Below are 19,261 nucleotides of genomic sequence, written 5' to 3'. Positions count from 1 at the left end.
CTTAAATATTATCCACACCCATCTGTTCCCTCCCGCATTTTTAAAAGAAAACAAGAATATTGTATTCCTTGCACAACTCCTCAAAGTAAAGATGGGATGGAAATTTCAAGATCAATGATCAATTTTAGAGATCAAAGTAATATAGTCCAAATCAAGGTTTGAAAATGCATTACTAATTAGAAACTCCTGTCACAAATTCTATGCCTTTGATGAGAAAATATGATTTTTCACATAAAGAATTTAGTTTAGTGGCATCTGACATTGTATCATTGGCTAGAGTTGTAAGAGAAGGGAGCTAGAAAGCCAGGAGGTAAAAGAATGACCCACTCACTTTTCTGTGTGTGCCTTATTATTTGTACGTCTACTTCGCCCCACATTATGTCACCAGGGGCCTTAGAATCCTCTTCAATTGAAAAGCTCATCAGAATTGAAAATAAGGTAGAAATTGAACAGAAGACTTAGAAAGTGGTGGCTTTGTGACTTTTTTTTTCAGTTTCAACAACACAACTGTAGTCTTTCTAAAAGGCACATTTAATCCTGAAGGCACGTGGTTCGAATCCAGCAGATGCTCCACTAGATAAGGAGAGGCAATCTCCTCCTGTACCAGTTGGATCCTATTCAACTGTATACAACAATTTTTAAAAAATGGCACATTTCTATGATTTTAAAGTTAGATAAGGTTTATCTGAACAATATGGAGGTGATTTTTTTTTAGTTATGAGGGTCATACAAATATGTTGATATGCACATGTATTGATTCTATTTTGTTTTTGTACACTTGCAGCCTGCAAGTCACTGTGACAAGAGACATTCCTGTTTTATGAAAATAACCCTAATATTGAAATGAGTAAAAAGCAATAGTTAGCCGGGGAATATGAGTAAATATTATAAGATCTTTTAACTGTAGAATTTCTGGGTCAAATGACCTCAGACAATAAGGTTAGTTGTAAGTGTGTTGAGGTTTGTTTGTTTTTTTAAAAAAATGAGAACAGATCCATTGAATTTCCAGAGTAATAATGAAAAAGGAAAGGTCTTGCCAGGAAAGTAATAATCTATTTGGGATAAAAGAATGAGTTAAATAGTTTGGAAGGCGCTAAAGACAGGCAGGATATAAAGAAAGCCACAATAATATCCAGGTTAAGATTAAGGCGCATGGATGTTGTAAAGGTGGAGGGAAGGAGAAGCAGAGGAAGACCAGGTGGATTGGCACAGTGACTACAGCAATAGGCTTGAATATGTTAGAGATTGTGGGGATGGTGCAGAGAAGGACAAGGTTCAGATCTGTTGTTTATAGGGTTGTTATGAGTCCTATTCAAATCAATGGAACCTAACAATAATAACAACAGGGTTTAGGATGATGGTTCAAATGCAAACAATGTAGGGAAAAGACTACTTGCTGTCAAAATACTGTGAATATTTCTAAGATTCAGATATCTTTTCCCTACTACAGAAATGCTGAATAGAATCTCAGAGATTGTGATCTATTGTTAGGTGCTATCATGTAGACTCCAACTTATAATAACCTAAGTACAATATATCAAAACCCTGTACCATACCAACATTGCTTATGCCTTTGTTGTAATTAATGTGTCAGTCCATCTTATTGAGCACCTTCCTCTCTTCACCAGTACACCACTTTTCCAAGCATAATGTCCTCTTCCAAGGACTGGTCCTTCCTGGCAGCATGCCTAAGGTATGTGAGACAAAATCTCAAAATTTTATCTCCTTAGAACTACTTACTGCATATTTTTCTATATAGAAATATTTGTTCTTTTGGAATTCTGTCATATATTCAATAATCTTTTACTAACACCATAATTCAAAGACATTAATTCTTCTTCCAACTTGCTTATTCTTTGTCTAACTCTCAAATGCATATAACGTAATCTTTAGGTTGTCCTTATGGTCTCTGGCAAAGACCATAAAATGTTCTCATTTTAAAAAATGGGATACAATAGAATGTTGAAATTTTTGAACAATGTAATTAATATCACATGTAAGCAAAATCTTGTTGAAGATGATCTAAAAACTGCTAGAACAAATAATAACATTTAATCTATCAGTCATTTCTCTGATTCGGTAATGTCTTTCACCTGCTCCTTTCTGTAAAATGCTTGTCTGTCAGATACTATTATTAAAAAAAATATAAGACAGACTAGGAAGAAGGATTGACCATCCACTTCTGAAATAACAGGCCTCAAAACCCCTATGTATAATAGAGCACACTTAGACTTGCACTTAGACTAGCAGACGTGGCTATTGAGGCTGAGATCTCAGATATGGAAACACAAAGAAGCAGGAACAGCTGTAAGCAGACACTAAGGATTGAAACATAGAATGTGAGATGCACTAATGAAGGAAAATTGGATGTTGTTAAGAAAGAAATGGAACACATAAATATTGACATACTAGGTATTGGCGAAGTGAGATGGCTTGTCATGGGACATTTTGAATCAGATGATCATATGATCTACAACGCAGGGTTTTGAATCAGATGATCATATGATCTACAACGCAGGGATGAAAAGGTGAGGAAAAAATGGGGTTTATTTCATAATTAAAAAAGTCATTTATTTTAAAAAAGTCATTTATTGATCCATCATGATATACAAATGTGATGAGTGACAGGTAATATACATATTCACATCAGTGAATACCACTATAATTCAAATATATGCATTGACAACTAGAGCCAAAGAGGAGGAAATAATTAAGGATGCTTTGGGAAGAATGTTAAATGATCCAAGAAGCATTAAAAGATGGAAGGAGTATACAGAGTCACTGCACCAGAAGGAATTGGCTGACACAGAAGAATTTCATGAAACTATGTATGAGGAAGAGCCTGTGGTACTGAAAGAGGAAGTCCAAGTTACTCTGAAACAATTGGTAAAAAAAACCAAAAAAAACAAAACAAAAAAAAACAAACCGCAAACAAGGCTCCAGGAGTTGATGGTATACTAATTGACATATTTCAACAAACAGACACTGGCCTGGATGTGCTAACTATGTTGTGCCAAGAAATCTGGAGGACATCCAGCTGGCTGACTGACTGGAAGAGATTGATATTTGTCCCCATTCCAAAGAAAGGTGACCAGACAGAGTGCAGGAATTATCGAACAATATCATTAATATCACGTGCAAGCAAGATTCTGATGAGATTATCCAAAAACGACTGTTATAGCACATCAACAGAGAACTGCCAGAAGTGCAGGGTTGGTTTAGAAGAGGCCGTGATACAAGTGATATTGTAGCAAATATAAGACAGACGTATGAAAGCAGAGAGTACCAGAGGAACATCTCTCTGTGCTACACTGACTGTGTAAAGGCTTTTGACTGTGTGGATCACAGCAAACTGGGCTGACTCTGAGAAGAGGAATCCCAGAACATTTGATTGTGCTTGTGTGAAACCTACACTTGAACCAAGAAGCAGTTGACAAAACAGAGGAAGAAGACACAGCATGGTTCAAAATTGGGAAGCGTTTCTGCCAGGGATATATTCTGTTTCCATACCTTTTCAATCTGTACACAGATTAGATCATCTGGGACACTGGGCTGTATGAGGAGGAATACAGCATCAGGATTGGAGGAAGATTCATCAACAACCTGTGTTATGCAGATGACATAATCTTGCTTGCTGAAACTGAGGACCTGATGCGCTTGCTGCAGAAGGTCAGGGACTGCACCCTTCAATATGGATGGAAGCTCAACATCAAGAAGACAAAAATTCTCACCAATGGGCCAATTGGCAGCATCATTATGGGTGGTGAAGAGATTGAGATTGCTAACAATTTTAATTTTCTTAGCTCCAAAAATCAACATTCTTGGTACCAGCAGCCAGGAAATCAGGCCAAATGGCATGGGGAAATTCAGATGTCAGGGACCTCTCCAGAGTACTTAAGAGCAACGATGTCAGATTGGAGATTAAGATGTGCTTTATCTAGGCCATAGTGTTCGCAATTGCATACTATCCATCAGAAAGCTGGACAGTGACTAGGGATGATAGAAAGAGAATTACGTCTTTGAGTTGTGGTGCTGCAGTGTTCAATATACCATGGACTGCTAGAAGAACAAACAGGTTTGTCCTAGAGAGGGTAAAACTGGGCTGCTCCTCGGAGGCAAGGATTCTGAAGCTTTGTCTGACATACTTTGGACATGTTTCAAGAAGGGATCAGTCCTTGGAGAGGGACAACATATTTGGGAGGGTGGAGAGACAGCACAAGAGAGGAAGACCCTTGATAAGATGAATCAGTTCAATGTTTGGTGTAATGGGAGTAGGTGTGTCAGAGACAGTGTGGTTGGTACAGAATAGAGGCGGGTTTAGGGCTCTTGTGCATAAAGTCGCTATGAGTCTCAAGAAACTTGACAGCACATAACAACAACAACAGAACAAAATATTAGCATAGAACTGAAAAAAATCAAGCTGGATTCAGAAAAGCCTACAGGCACCAGGAAAAAAAAATATATATATATATATATAATTGCAGACATCAGATGGATCTAAATTGAAGCATAGTGCATCAGATGGATGGCTATTTTATTAGGTATGTAAAGCATTTGACTGAGTAGATAGCAAAAAAAATTATGGCTAATACTGAGAAAAATGAAAATCCCAGGATACTTAATTGTACTTATGTGAAATCTACACACAGACCAGGAGTCTTGTTGTCAGAACACAGAGCAAGGAAATTCTGTATGATTTTATACCGGGAAAGGTTTTTATCAGTGCTGTATCTTTCCTCCATGCCTATACAATCTGTACGCTGAGCAGATAATTAAAAATTCTAGACTTTAAGAAGAAGAATGTGGCATCAGGATTGGAAGACTACTCATCAACAAAACTTCATTATACATATTATATAACTTCCCCACCCCCTTTTTACAAGAGAAGAGGATTCAAATGTTTGCTCTAGAAGATATAAGATCATACTCAATATCAAGAAAACAACAATTCTCATCACTAATACAATAGGCAAAATCATGATAGCTGGAAAAAAGATGATTTAATCTTGCTTGGAGCCACCCATAGTGCTAGCAGTCAAGAAATCAAAAGACATTACATTGGGAAAATCAGCTGTTGAGAACCTCTGCAAAGTGCTAAAGAGCAAGATTTCAGCTTAAAGACTACGGTGCATCTGATACAAATCATGGTTACTTATTATACATCTGAAAGTTTGATAATGACTAAAGATGACGTAAGAAAAATCAATGCCTTTGAGTTGTGGTGTGAAAAAAGAGTAGTGACTATCTGATGGATTGCCAAAATAATAACTCAATATTTCTTGTAAGAAGTACAACTGGTGTGCTCCTTGGAGGCAAGGATGATGAAGCTTCACCTCCAATACATTAGACAAGTTGTTTGAAGGGGCCAGTCTTTGGAAAAAGACATCATCCATGAACAGGAGGATGATCAGTGAGAGAGAAGAAGATTCTTAACAAGATGGATTAATATGAGGCCAAGTTCAGATACCTTTTCTGTGTGGTCTACTGGACATCACCTAACAACAATATTACATAACAGGGTATAAGAAGATTGAAGAAGAATTGATGTCTCGAGGTATGCTGTTGTCAAAGAGCATTGAGTATAATATGGACCACCAAAAGAACAAATAAAATATGAGTTGGTTGAAATGAAATGAAGGTATTCGTTAGAAGCAAGGATGGTGAAACTTTGTCTCACTTACTTTGGGCATGTTATCAAGAGGCACCAATGCTTAGAGAGAAACATCATGCTAGGAAAGATAGAGGTGAGAGGAAGAGAGGAAGACATTCAACAAGATTCAATGACACACTGACTTTGACAATCAACTTAAAAATATCAGACATGGTGAGGATGGTGCAAGATAAAAAATTCAGATCTGTTGTTCATAGGGTCACTATGAGTCCTGGTGAACTCGATTGGACCTGACAGCAACAGCTGAATGCAAACAGTAAGATGAGTTCAGTTCAGACAGTCAGATTTGAGGATAAATTATAAAATAAAACCAAAGGGATAAGAAACTTATACAGAATTAAGATTTCAAAGAAAAGGAAGATAATAGATGAAATTATAAAATCTTTTGTTCTTATGAAATAGTATTTCTTAAAGAAAACTTGGATGTGAGGTTTGAGGAAGAGGATAATGAGTAAGCCATTTGCAATATTAATTCACCAACAGTTCAGTTCAACAGATCATGAGTGCCTTAACATGTGCCTGACAATATACTAGGCACTGATGATAAAAGGGTGAATAAACACTTGTCTTTTAAAACAATTTTGACTCAACTGTTAGATGAAGATATATGTAGAGTGTTTTCTTGGTATAAAAGGTAGATAAACACTTCAAATTTAGAGTTATAAGACCAATTCCTCAAGAAGATAGCTTCTGAGTGGGACATAAAAAGATGGATATTAAAGAGTTCCCAGAAGAAAGGGTAAATGTGAAATGCTTTCTGAGGGGGGTGAACCCAACAGGTAAATACCACTATTATTAGATAGAGTACAGCATCTAAGGTGTTTTATGCATGTGAAAGAGGAGGCAGGAAAGCTAGAAAGGAAAGGAGGTATAAAGAGGTTTTGATTCTTTGAATTATATAGTACAGAACAGAAAATAATTAAATTGCTTTCTATTTTAGAAATATTTTTTGCACGTTTATGGTGCAACAGTCAAATTGAAATATATCTATACATTTCTCCATACAGATATAGATATCTCATTGGTGAAGAGGTTGAGATGGTTAACAGCTTTACTTTGCTTGGCTCCACAATCAACACTCTTGGTGCTGGTAGATAGGAAATAAAAAGGCGAATTGCATTGGGAAAGTCTGCTGTCAGAGACCTCTCCAGAGTATGAAGAGCAACAATGTCAATTTGGAGACTAAGGTACACCTGATACAGGCCATGGTCTTTGCAATTATTTGCTATGCATCAGAAAGCTAGACAATGAATATAGATGATAGAAGGAGAATTGATTCCTTTGAGTTGTGGTGCTGGAAAAGAGTATTGAATACCATGGACTGCTAGGAGAATAAACAGGTTCATCCCAGAGAGGGTGAAATCAGGGTGCCCCTTTGAGGTAAGGATTCTGAAGCTTCTTCTGACATACTCTGGACATGTAGCAAGGAGGGCTCAGTCCTTGGAGAGGGACATCATGCTTGGGATGGCAGAGGGACAGCACAGGAGAGGAAGACCCTCTATTAGATGGATTGATTAAGTGGTGGAGTTAATGGGGGTAGTTGTATCAGAGACAATAAGATTGACACAGGATAGAGTAGGGATTAGGGCTCATAACATTGCTATGAGTCTCAGGTGACTCAATGACACACAACAAGAACAACTGTACACACACACACACACACACACACACACACACACACACATACACACATACATATTTTTATGTATATACATTTTGTTGTTGTTGTTGATTGCCTTTGAGCCGAGCACAACTCATAGCACCCTATGAACAAAAGGCCTGAAGCCCTCCTATAACTATCGACATTTATCAAAGTTCATAGATTTTCTGGAGGCATGTCGTTTAGGAAGTGGATGCCACTATAAAGAACCAAATAAAGAATCAAATGCCAATTGAAGAATCCAAAACTCATTCAGTACTGAAACTCCTTTCCTGATTCAAAGAGCTGACTCACAGCTGACCCTGCATTGGGTTTTCAAAACTGCAAATCTTAATAAGAGGAGATGGCCCATCTTTCTTCTTTGGAGTCACTAGTGAATTCAAATTGTCAGAGACAAGGGGAATTTGGTTTAGCATTGAAACTTCCCATAGATTAGGCCACCAGAGCTCCCTCCACCAAATTAAAACAACCCTGATCAAAACAGCAACAACAAGCTTGTAGCCTTCTTTAATGAAATATTCAGTGTCATGTACAGTTTACTACTTACAGCCTTAGGAGAGGTTCATGGCTCTAAGTAATGTAGTGCAATTAGACAATAACAGATCATGTCTCAGTGCTGTTTTAAGAAATACATGAGCTTTGAGATGTTATCATGTGATGACCTAATACTTAACATATTAAAAGTATTTGATAAAAGTATTTTTAAAATTTCTTTTAAATTGTTGTTTTTTTTTCTAAAAAATCTTGATCTGGAAAAGAAAACTCCAGAGCATGTTATATTTACTAGACACAAGTACATTTTTATTACCAGCAACCATCCAAGTCAGAGTAGAACTTTCCCATAAGATTTCTATTACTGTAAATCTTTATGCAACCAGAAAGATTGCCTCATCTTTCTCCTGCAGAGCAGCTGGAGGATTCAGGCCACTGATCTTTCAGTGAGCATCTGAGCACTGAATTACTGCACCACCAAAAGTGTGTAGAGACCATGGATAAATCCATTGCTGTGAAGTCAATTCCAGTGCATAGCCAGTCTCTATCAGGGTTCCAAAGTTATAAATCTTTATGAGAGGAGACTGTTCATCTTTCTCCCACAGAGATGCTGCTGATCTTTTAGTTAGTAACCCAACATGTTGCATAGTATACCACCAGAGCCTCTTAGTGACTAGAGATGATCAGCCTAAAATGACACATGTTGATGTTGTTAGGTGCCACAGAGTCAAGTACGATTCATAGTGACCCTAAGAACAACAGATATGAACCACTCTGTCCTGTGCTTTTCTCATCATTTCTGACACAATTAGAAGGGGGGAAACCCTCTTCACAATGGATTGATAATAAAAAATAAGGTGAATGAGGAAATGTTAGGAGGTCATTCAATTTCTGACTTCATTCAAGAGGTAAGTAGTCACATGTTTAGGACACTTTAAAAAAGAAAGCACGTTCCACTTGAGATAAATCTGCTTAAAATGACCTAAGAAAAAGTCAAGTGAAGATTGACTATTAGAAAGAAAAAAATAAGTTTGTGCATTTGTATAAGCAATGCATTGGCAAGAATATCATTTGACCTAGCACAAAACCCTAGGACTCATCAATATTTAAAAAGACAGGCAGAAATAGAGAAGATTAAAGAACTAGAAAAGAACACTGTATTAGAAGCCAAATTGGTTGCAGAGTTTCACTAAGAGTTCAAGATGATCTTTGTTTTATATCGTATTTCATTCATATATATTGTGAGGGCTTTCCTCTTACAATTTTCTTACTAATAACTGCGTTCATGAAAGTGGGTATGTCAGCTACTTCATGCCTCATTCTTTAATATTTTTTTTTATTTTAAGTAGCCATTATCTGATGTCTATCTCTATCAGACTATTACTTTGAAGGGATAAATATATCCTTTTTGCTAAAAAAGAAAAAAAAAAGAGAAGGCATTGTTAACAATGGTCTATGAAAAAGAAAACAATGACAACAACCAAAATGCAAAAATATATCCCCTTTAAAGGTGAAAATTGAACTTGACAATCTCAAGGTTTTGATTACCTTTCTGATAGTTATTTCCTTGGAGTAACTGTAAAGTGGGCTAGAATAAGATAAAGAAGTAATTGGAAATTCAGAATGTAGAAGCAGTAAGTATACTATTCTTCAAGGAAGGTAAGGTTAGATGAAAAATCAGCCTAGAAAAGAAGAAAGCATGGTTCAATAGGAGTATTACATAAAATGGGCAAGTTTTAAGAGACTCCTCTCTCATGTGTTATACTACTAGTGTGATTAGTTGTGATTGTTGTTGTTGTGTACCCTTGAGTCAAAATCAACACATAGTTGACCCTCCAGTTGGTTTTCAGAAGCAGTAAACCACAAGGAAGGGGATTGTATATTTCTCCTGTGGATCGGCTGGTAAATTGAAACTGCATGCCTTTGAGTGGCAGCACAATTCCTAACACCTAAGTCACAAAGTCAATAAAAATAATTGAAAAGGACTCCACATGTTTCATTGTTTTGGTTCTTTTAGGTTGCCTGCCCCCTCTATGAGATAGAGGCTTTGACTTGATTGCTTAATAACACTTCATATGCTCAAGGTAAAAGTGCCTCATAGATTTTGATTCTTTAGAAACACTCCCAAACTGTCTCCTATGGAAACTCTAGGTAAGATGGAAGCACCAGATTTTCAGCTAGTAGTCAACAGAATGTGCAAATTATCAAATAATAGCACTAATAGGACATATAAGCAAAATCTTACACAAGATCTATATCTCTATCATCTCTATTTCTCTCTATCTATCTATCTATCTATCTATCTATCTATCTATCTATCTATCTATTTTTCTATCATCTATATCACTAGAACTATGTATCAGCAATGAACTGACAGAAATATAAACTGAGCTTTTAAAAGGGTGTGGATATAGAGGTATCACTTCTGCTGTCAGATGGATCTTGGCTGAAAGCAGAGAATACCAGAGGGATACCTATTTGTGTTTCACTGACCATGCAAAGGCATTTGACTGTGGAAGACATCAATTTGTGGCTGAAATTGAGAAGAATGGGAATCCCAGAACACTTGATTGTGCCCATGTGAAATCTATACCAAGATCAGGAAGCTGTTGTCCACCCGGAAAGAGGAAACGTTGCATGGTTTAAAAAAAAGAAGAAAGAGCATCAGGGATGTATCCTTTCTTTATACTTTTTCACTCCATATGTGGAACAGATCATTTGGGAGGCTAAGACTTTATGGAGAAGAATGTGGCATCAGGATTAGAGGACGATTTTTCACCATTCCGTATTATGCAAATGACACAACGTTGTCGTTGTTGTTGTTATGTGCCATCGAGTCGTTTGCAACTCATAGATACCCCATGTACAACAGCCCTAAACCATGCTCTATCCTGTGCCAATCTCATTGCCTCTGACACACCCATCCCGAGTACCTCAGTCACTGAATCAATCCACCTCATAGAAGGTCTTCCCCTCCTGCGCTGTCCCTCTACTCTACCCAGCATGATGTCCCTCTCCAAAGACCTGTCTCTCCTTACAACATGTCCAAAGTATGTCAGACAAAGCTCCAGAATCCTTGCCTCCAAGGAGCAGCCTGCTTTAATCCTCTCTACGATGAATCTGTTTGTTTTCTTGGCAGTCCATGGTACATTCAATACTCTTCTCCAGCACCACAGCTCAAAGGCGTCCATTTTAGTGACACAACGTTACTCACTAAAATTCCTGAGGACTTGAAGCATTTGCTTGCTACAGAGGATCAAAGACGGCAGCCTTCAATGTGGATTGAATCTCAACATCAAGAAAACAAAAATCCCTACCACCAGGCCAATAGCCTATGTCATGATAGATGGAGAAAATATTAATATTGTTAATAATTTCATCTTGCTCAGATCCACAATCAACACCATTGTTACCAGCAGTCAGGAAATTAAAGGGTGAGCTGCATTGGGAAAATTTGCTGTCATGGTTTTTCCAGAGTGCTAACGAGCAATGTTGTTGTAAAAGGATCAGATGGGATGGGGCAGTTGCAGTGGCCGAATCTGACTTCTACCTGCTTCACAAAGGGGAACTATCTCCATCAATAGCAATCATATGTCATATACACTAGCCCCCCCACCCATACTCCTGTACCTGTTTCCACCAGTCATTGGGTTCAATATTAGTTTTTGACTTACAGACTTTACTTAACAGTTGTAGTACCTATATTGTGCTTTATTATTGAAATAGGTGGCGAGTGGGCAAGGCAAAGAATATCACCAAATGTAAGTCCAGGTTTAGCCTAGCAGTCCCAGATCAGGTTAACAAGGCACATTTCCTCAATTAGTAAAAGTCCTGGTGTCAGTCCAGCAACACAAATTCCAGAAGCTTCTGGTTTCCTTAATCATACAGTAAGGTTTGCCTCAGTTATAAGCCAACTTCTCCCTCAATCATCTGACAAGCAAAATCATTAACTTTGGCCTTCACAAATGCACAAAGCCTCACACATTCTTACCACATTCTCTCCACCACTGTCATCGATGGAATCTCACTCTAGTGTGAAAAGAATTTTCTTTCTCTCATATTAGTCCCACACTTGTGGATGATTTGCAAACCATATGTCCACAGTTAAGATAGCTGGAAACCAGCAGTGGCAAAAGTAATGGTCATAAAATCCAAGTTTTAAACTAACTCCACAGACATCAACCTAAAGACTAAGGTGTACCTGATCCTGGCCATAGTCTTCTCAATTGCTTGCTATGTATTTGAGAGCTGTATTAAACAGTGACTAAGGATGACAGAAGAATTGATGCCTTTGGGTTGTGATGCTGGAGAAGAATATTTTACATGGGTTGTCAAGAGAACAAATAAATTGTGCTGGAGATGGTGAAATCAGGTTGTTCCTTGAAGGTAAGGGGTTCTAAAAGTCCGTCTCTCATACTTTGGGCCTGTTGCAAGGACGGACTAGTCCTTGGGGAAGAACATCATACTTGGTAGGTTAGAGGGTCAGAATAGGAGAGAAAGACCCCAGATGAGATGAATAGACACAATGACTGTGGCAATGGGATCAGGTGTGTCAGAAGTTTAAGTTTGTTCAGGATAGAGAATGTTTCAGAGCCATAAGGTCACTATGACTCACAGTTGACTCAACAGCACATAATAACAACAAAAACGTCAACAGTGTTCCTAAAGCGGATACTGATGAAAAGCTGCAAAAGTAATGAGTTCTGTTTCAGATATGTTTGGATCCAAAGACAGATACCAAAATCAGTGTTGTTGTTGTCAGGTGCCATAGAGTAGATTGTAACCCACAATTAAATATAACATAAAAATTCCAGAGAGAAAGTTTGGAAAGAATGGGCAAGTTAAGCAGTCAATGGAAATTTGTTGTGGCTTAATCACTCTAGTGTTATAGTCCATAAGGAGTTGCTATGCTAAACTTCCAGTGGTTCGAATATACCCACTCACTGCTCCAAGGAAGAAAAATGAGAGATCTCCTTGTGAGTAATTTATAGTCTTGAAAATTCAGTGGAGGTTCAGCTATCACAGCAATGAGTTTGAGTAATTATGGAAATAAATAAAATTTCCCAGAAAGGTCATAGTCAAGGAGAATAGAGGGAACCTCAGAAAATGAAAACGTAAGTACAACAACCAAACCAAACCCATTCAGCAACAACAAAAAATGCTCAACCAAAATTTCAGGATCAAGATAATAAAGAAAGAAAAGTAGAGTTTGATCAAAATGGAAATAAAAAAGAAAAGGATATTTGGTAATTTGGTAAATTGGGATTAATCAGTGACATTAACTAGTGATAAACTGAGATGAAATTAGAGAACTAAAACTAGATTACCAGGTGTTAATAAAAACCTCAATTGCTATCAAGGAAAAAAAATAAAATGCAAGGAAATGATCTTAATTTAAAAAAATGCTTAATTATTCCTGTTTAATGAATATTCCATGGACTGGCAAAAGAAAACAGGTAAATCTTGGAGAAGGTGTGCCTCCAGGGTGTCATTTGGAGGTAAGCATGGTGAAGCTAATTCATCTCGTGTTCTTTAGGTATGTTGCTAGTAGAGGCTTTTCCCTGGAGAGGAGCTTCATGGCTGAAAAGGTGGAGGGACAGTGAAGGAAAGGAAGTTGGATTCACACAATGACTGCAATGACTACAATGAGTTGTAGTGAACTTGGGGGGCACCTACCAACGACAAGCTGTTTTATACCTTGCACCAACATGGCTAAAATATAATGTAACTAAAAGTTCATTACACATGGAAGTAGGGAAAATTAATGGAAGACCATCATAATAGGCATCTTCTTCCAGGAAATCATGCTAGAGGCAATAATACTTTATTTTCAACTGTTAATTATTTTAATGTTGTTGCTATGTGCTGTTGAGTGGAGTAGGATCATAACGACTCTATGAACAAAAGATCTGAGCCCTGTTCTATCCTGTGCCATCCTCACAGTTCCTGACACACAAGAGCCCATTGCAGCAGTCACTGGATCAATCCACCTGTTTGAGGGTCTTCCTCTCTTTTACTGACCTTCCACCCTTCCTAGCATCATATTCCCAAAGTATGTGAGGAGATGCCTCATCATTCTTGTCTCCTCCAGCTGCACCCTCTCCAAGACATAACTGTTTGTTCTCTTGGCTGTTCATGGGATGTTCAGCACTCTTCTCCAACACCACAACTCAAAAGTGTCAATTCTTTTTCTGTCGTCCTTATTCACTGTCCAACTCTAAAATGTGTAGCAAATAATAGGAAAGACTATGTCCTGAATCAGATGCACCTTAGTCTCAAATTTACATCATTACACCTAAATTATTTGGAGAGGACCCTAACTGCAGATTTTCCCAGTGCAATACATCTGGTTTCTTGACTGCTGGTATTGAGGGTGTTAATTGTGGATCCAAGTGAGATGAAGCTGTTGACAGTTTCAATCTCAACCATTCATCCTGACTCTGTCCAGTGGTAAGATTCTTTGTTTTCTTCACACAGAGTTACAATCCATACCAAATGCTGCATTACTTGATGTTCTGCAACAAATACTTCAAATCCTCCTCACTTTCAGCAAGCAAGTGTGTCATCTGCATAATGCATATTATTTATGACTTTCCTTTCAATCCTGATGCCACACTACTCATATAGAGTCCAGCTTCTCGACTATTTTACTGGTAAAATAAAATACTACTGATCTAAGTCTGGTCACAGCATCAACAATAGCAATAGCAAATTTTTAAAAATCTCCTAACCTCTGAAGTAAATACTAAAAAACTATTTAAGAGCAACTTTATAGAAAATCATCTATTTAAAGATGATTGTTAAAAGAAAACAATCCAAGAAAGCTTCTTGAAGGACAATGTTTATAGGACAATTACTGAATTTGAGGTTTAAAAATGGTCACAGTAAGTAGGCTACACAAATTAATTTGCAATATTTTAACTGATAAGCATTAAGTTGACATATTACAAGTTTAAACATGCAAGTCTATGCAAATCAATATAAAAAATAATATTCCAGGATTAATTAGAAAAAAATACAAATTGTAAACCAGAAAGATTCCATATAATTGTTATAAAATCTCCAAATCCAAAGTGATAGATCGATCAATCATAACTGTGATTGCTTGTTAGAATTAAGCAATACTATTTAGAATGCATTTTGCACTCACTTTTTAAATTATTTTTTGTTTTTTAAAACAAACTTTACTATTACCATCAGTTCTCAGACATCCTTTCTTCTTGCCAAAAGACAGTCAAAACATGCCAAGAGTTAATCTTAAAATCTAAGAAAAATATCCCAAAGCTCTGAACAAATCTCTGACCAAGAGCATATGGAGCTTGATTTGGTGGGTGTCTGAAGGGAGAATTTTGCCTGAGACTGGACCTGTAGCAATGTAATACAGCTCTCATTTTGCAAACACGTGCACAAGAGCATACACACACACACAAGATTTGATTGCAAATTGAAAGGTTGATTGTAAGTTCACACAGATGCAGAGACTCATCAGAAAAAGGTGTAACAAGCAATTTATGAACTTTCAGCCACTGAAATCTCTCTGGAGCACCATTCTAATCTGACCCACAAGGACTTTCTATCAGTTAGAACTGGCTTGACAGTAACTCATTGTTTCCCTCGTTTCTCTCTCTCTCTCTCTCTCTCACACACACACACACACACACACACACACACATGCACAGACACCACACACGCACACACGGTAGTTCATATATTTATATACACACTATAGATACATGCTAAAGCCTATATTAACAAACTGATGACATACCAGGTTACCTCTGTCTTAGAAAAAGTGGGCAAAATGGCAGATTCTTCAAGCTTGCATTTACTTTGTACCATATTAAAACACAAATCCAACCCCTTGAGGTCAAGTTGAATCCAATTCACAGTGATCTGGTAAGAAGATGGAACTTCTAAATAAGGTTTGGAACCACGGACCATTTTATTCACAGTCAATTGCTTTAGACTGTAACACTAGAGTTTCTATCATGTTGTTATTGTTGTTATGTGTCATACATTCTGAACCACCTCAGAGCTAACCCTGCAATGGGTTTTCAGAGGCAGTAAGCTTCATGTGAAGAAATTTCCTATCTCTTCCCTCAGGGTCGATAGTGGATTTGAACCAAGTGTCTTTGGGTTCACAATGCAATTCCTTACCACTAGTCTGCCAGAGTTCCCTGGAACTTATCAGAGATAATTTTAAAAAGTCAAAGTCATTGCTGTGAAGTTGGGACCTACTCGTACCTACTGAAACCCTTCACTGGGTTTTTGGAAGTTGTAAATCATACAGAAGGAGTGTGTCTATCTTCTCCCATGGACAGCTTGTGAAGTCGAACCTCTGCTCTTTGGGTTGGCAGCACTAGTTCTGATCCACTAAGCCATGAGATCTGTAAATACTACTTTTTATTCAATATTATGCTCCAGGATCTAAGTGCTTCATAGAATTAGGAAAAAAAAAATCTAGATTTTTCCCACCAGAAAACCTAGGAGGCCATTGAACTTCACTGTATCTTTACCTGGGCAAAACATCAGAGTGGAAGGGTACTTAGGGTTATAGTTTCTTTCAAAGCCTGAGAATAATGTTGTTGTTGTTAAGTGCCTTTGAGTCACAGGTGACTCATAATGACCCTATGAAGGAGAGTCCCCAACGCTTGGGTGTCTTTCATCCTCTCTCCAGGTTCATAGGGTTTCTGGAGGCAACCTATTATGGAAGTGGATGCCACTCCTCCTTCCAAGCTTGTTTTAATCCGCTAGTTCCAACCCACTCTCTGAAAGCATTGGGCAACCAACCATTACTGCATTTGACACATCAGTGTCACAGTTTTCAGCCTCACAGCAAGCACAAGTTTCCACTAAGAATACTAGCAAGGGGGAAAAACTCTTATAGCTGGGTTAGCTGAAGAACTCCCTTCTCTTGTTGTCTGTGGTGTTTTGTAGAACAGGACTTACCAACTCTTAATATACATAAGATTGGAGGCTGGTTAAAATGCAGAATTTGATTTTACCATGTCTAGTATAGGGCCCAAGACTCTCTGTTCCTCTCAGGCTCCTAGATGGCTTCTACTGCCATTCTGAGAACATTCTGTACAGCAAAGTTCTAGAATACAGACCCTAGTTACAAAAATATTATTAATTTGGGCATGTATGTCTAAACCCAAGTATTAAACTATTAAAATTCTGAAGATTTTTATAAAAATATTGATGCCCAATACAATGTCTTCAATCATATCTTTCACAGAAGAGATTTAAAGATGAATCAACTGTTTCACTGAATTATTTAGATAATGCTTTTTTATCTAAAAATTTGTAAGGCAAAAAGCCAGCAGGATAAATTCACCAGTTATGCTTTCAAGAGAGATAGGCAACCTCTTCCTCTAACTATGTATGTATGACTCAGAAACCCAATGGAAGTCCTTTGGACTCAACCTGAGAGCAGGGCAAATTTTATCCTAATTTCTAAAGAGTTCTGTTGGTACAACTATTAAACATTTGACTGCTAATAAAGAGGTTAGTAGTTTGAGCCTAACTAGTATCTCTGTAAGAAAGAGACCAAGGGGTCCACTCTACTAAAGATTGTTGTATGTACTAGTTGGATCTAACCCATAGCAGACCTCCCAACAGATTTTCAGAGGCAGTAAAATAGGCATTAGCAAAAAAAGATAAGGCCCCAGAAATTGATGGAATACCAATTGACATGTTTCAACTAACAGATGTAGTGCATGATGTGTTCACTAGTGTATGCCAAGAAATTTGGAGGACAACTACCTTTCCAATTTACTGAAAGAGATCCATATTTTTCCCCACTCCCCAAAAAAGGTGATCCAACCAAATGTGGAAATTATTGAACAATATGATTAATAATTCATATGAGCAAAATATTTTTGATAACATTAAAAAATGGCTAGAACAGTAACTTGACAGGGAATTATCAAAAGTTCAAGCTGGTTTTAGAAGAGGCTGCAGCACAAGGTATATCACTGGTAATGACAGATGGCTCCCAGCTAAAAGCAAAAAAAAAAAAAATCAGAAGAATGTCTATTTGTGACTTATTGACTATAAAATTCATTTGACTCTGTGTATCATAACAAATTATGGCTAACTTTGAGAAGAATGAGAATCCCAGAACACTCAATTGTACTCACACAAAATCTATACCTACAACCAGAAGCTGTTGTCCAAAATAAGATAGAGAAAACGGCATAGTTTAAAATCAGGAAGGGTGTGTGTGTCAGGACTGCTATCCTTTCTCCATACCTATTCAGTCTGTACACTGAGCAAATAATTTGTGATGCTGGATTCTTTGGAAAAGAATGTGACATCAGGATTGGAGGAAGACTCATCAACAATCTGTGTTATGCAGATAATGCAACTTTGCTTGTTGAAAGTGGAGAAAATATGAACTGTTTGCTACAGAAGATTAAGGACGACAGCCTTCAGTATGGATTACATCTCAATGTAAAGAAAACAATTGGCCTCATCGCAAGACCAACAGTCGACTTTATGACGGATAGAGAAAGAATTGAAGTTGTAAGTGATTTTATCTTACTTAGATAAACAACATCCTTGGTACTAGCAGACAAGAAAACATTGCATTGGGTAAATACACTGTTAATGGGACTTCTCCAAAATACTGAAGAGTAATGATGATAGTTTGAAGAGTAAGTCATGCCTGATTCAGGTCATGATTTTCTCAATTACCTGCTATGCGTCGAAGTGTTAGACAATGAATAAGGATGAAAGAAGAAGAATTGATATTTTTTAGTTATGGTATTGGAGAAGAGTACTGAATATCCACTCCATGGACTGTTAAAAGAAGAAACCTGTATGTCCTGAAGAAGGTACAGCCAGAGTGCTCCTTGGAAGCAAAGATGGTGAAATTTTGTCCTTCATGATCTGGACACGCAGGTAGGTGAGGTGATTTCTTGTAAAGGGACATCATGCTTAGAAAAAAAAAAAAGACCTCAAATGAGGTAGATTGACACGGTGACTTCAGCAGTGGGCTCTATTGTGTCAGAGTCGATGACCACGGCACAGGATAGAGCAGGGCTCAGGTCAGCTGTTCATAGGATCTCTATGATTTGTACTCAACAGCATCTAACAACAAAAACACATTGCCTGTGCATTCATTGACAATCTTTCTTCCTCAGAGCCGCTGGGGGATTTGACCTGTGTACCTTACAGCCAAGGAAACCCTATGACATCATTCTTCTGTCTCATGAAATTGCTATGAATAGAAATTGACTCAATGACATCAACAAATGCCTTACATTTCTTAATTTATTAAACCATATAACCAACACTACTGTATTTTTGCTGTGAATGTGTATTTTATTTTTGTCTACAGTATTCCTGTCAACATTTTATCATTCTCTGACCTGCATTACCTTTAACTGCTTACAACATAACTTATCTGTCTGTAAATATTTTAAATTCTTTAA

This window comes from Elephantulus edwardii, unplaced genomic scaffold (assembly GCF_000299155.1).
Source record: "Elephantulus edwardii isolate Elephantulus edwardi_28Jun2011 unplaced genomic scaffold, EleEdw1.0 scaffold00136, whole genome shotgun sequence".
In the NCBI taxonomy this organism is placed as follows: domain Eukaryota; kingdom Metazoa; phylum Chordata; class Mammalia; order Macroscelidea; family Macroscelididae; genus Elephantulus; species Elephantulus edwardii.
This window is presented reverse-complemented; position numbering follows the sequence as displayed.